A 2,352-nucleotide genomic window follows, 5' to 3' on the forward strand; every position below is an offset into this window, starting at 1 on the left:
CTCCCCGCCCACCCCGACGCACAGCCCGCCACGACACTTCCGGGACCGGCGGTAGGCTGGGGTGCAGGGTATGGCTCTGCGGGTTGGGCGCGCTCTGCGGTCATCGCGCCCGCGCGAATGTAGAAACCCTCGTCTGAGGGGCGGCGCGCAGAATGTGGATGCGGTAGCCAGGACTAGCGGGTAAAGGACTAGTGCAGAAGGTGTCTCCGTCCGCCCGAATAACCGCCGTGGTCCGCAGGAACGCCACGTAGCACTAGTCCTGTGAGGCGTCTGCAGCCCCTGGCGACACTGCCCGAGCCAAACCACGTAGAAAATTGGGCTGCAAGAGCTTTATTGTAATTTGTGACTGAGTTCTTAAAATTACCCACTTGAATACACATTCTGGCATTTTGAGAACTTACACAAAGCGAAACTATCTGGGTATACCCAAAGGCTATTGTGGACAAAGAGGCATAGATGGGGTGTTATGGTGTTATCAATTAGTACCCTTTCATACTTGTTACTATCCCATGGTATTGAGACCCGGTAGCACTCGCCTTCCGCTGTTACCTTACTAGTTTCCCCAGAGCCTCAAATCTAATTAGATGCGTTGCCTGGGTGTACTTTTAGTTTAGGGAGGAATTATTTTACAGCGAGGTAAAGCCAAAGGAAAATCACTTGCTAAACTACCAGAAACTGGATTCAACCCAGGCCTCCTAACTTCTAGACAAGTTCTTTTCTCATTACACCTAGCATTCAAGCCAACTCTTGCACTTTGGGTGGCTAAAGCAGGATCCTGCCTCTTGAACAGCAGCAGTGTCAACATTCCCAGTCAGCTATATCTTCTGCAACATTCCATCTGATGCTTGCAGCTTCATAAGATAGCTTAACATTAATTCACGCCAACTTCTGAAATAACGAACCCAGCTTTTACTGGTAGTAATATATTTTTCTTTCAGTCTTCTAATTACCATTTTCTTTCAACGCAGTAACTAAGGTTATCACTTTGGCCTGAATGCTAGTCAAACTGATTGGGATTTGTTTTTGATTAGTCTTCAATCCAAACAAGTAAATGCTCCATTTCAACCGCAAGCAGCTTTCTGTTCCTAGTGCAATTAAAACTGAAAGACGTTGAAGCAAGTTTACCTTTTTACATCTATCAGACTTTTTCAATAGGCCTGTATAAGTAAAGCTTCATGCAGGTCTGGGTCTCAACCTATCTTTGCTTTGCTGTCACCACTTTCAAATCTTCTAATCACATCCAATTTCACTTCCAGCATTATCACTTTTCTTTGCTGCCCTGTCCTTTGTTGACTAATTACCTATTTTGATTATCCATTTCTGTAAATGGTCACAAGTTTAATCTCTGGGGTCACGGAGGCAACACTACTATGCACTTTGTGCTTTGCTATCTGTGCATGAACTGATGATCAGTAACAAATCACCAACAAACTTTTAAAGAACGTAACTGGCCACTGATCATGATGCACACCTTTTTTTTTTTTTTTTGAGGCAGAGTCTTGCTCTGTCGCCCAGGCTGGAGTGCAGTGGCGGGATCTCAGCTCACTGCAAGCTCCGCCTCCCGGGTTTACGCCATTCTCCAGCCTCAGCCTCCCGAGTAGCTGGGACTACAGGCGCCCGCCACCAAACCTGGCTAGTTTTTTCTATTTTTTAGTAGAGACAGGGTTTCACCGGGTTAGCCAGGATGGTCTCAATCTCCTGACCTCGTGATCCGCCCGTCTCGGCCTCCCACATTGTTGGACTGGTTTTATTCAACTTAATTGTGGTAACTGGTATTTACACATATTGGAACTGTGCAAAGGACTGCCTGTATCTAAAAAAAAAAACTAGTTCACAAAACACTTGTAATCCAATTTTGTTAACTACTATCCAAGCCTAATCCTGAATCAAATAAAAACTGAATTGCTCACTAGAAGAACGTTTGGAGAGAATTTAATGACGAATTCTTCAAATTAGGATTTCATAGCATAAAGATATTCTAATTTTTTTTTAGAGACAGGTTTTTGCTCTGTCACCCAGGCTGGAGTGTGGCGGCAATGATCACAGCTCACTGCAGCTTCAACATCCAGGATGCAAGTGATCCTCCCACCTCAGCCTCCCAAGTAGCTAGGACTATAGGCACATGGCCATGCTTAATTATTTTACTTCTTGTAGAGACAGGGACTCATTTTGTCACCCATACTGGTCTGGAACTCCTGGCCTCAAAGGATCCTTCTGCTTTAGCCACCCAAAGTTCAAGGATTATAGGCATAAGCCTCGATGCCCACTTGACATTCTTTCGGGAATTCAGATCCCTTCCCCTCATTTCAATAGTCTTGCGGTCTGCAAAGAGTGAAGTTGTAGACAAAACAA

This window comes from Colobus angolensis, unplaced genomic scaffold, assembly GCF_000951035.1.
Source record: "Colobus angolensis palliatus isolate OR3802 unplaced genomic scaffold, Cang.pa_1.0 Scaffold200, whole genome shotgun sequence".
NCBI lineage: Eukaryota > Metazoa > Chordata > Mammalia > Primates > Cercopithecidae > Colobus > Colobus angolensis.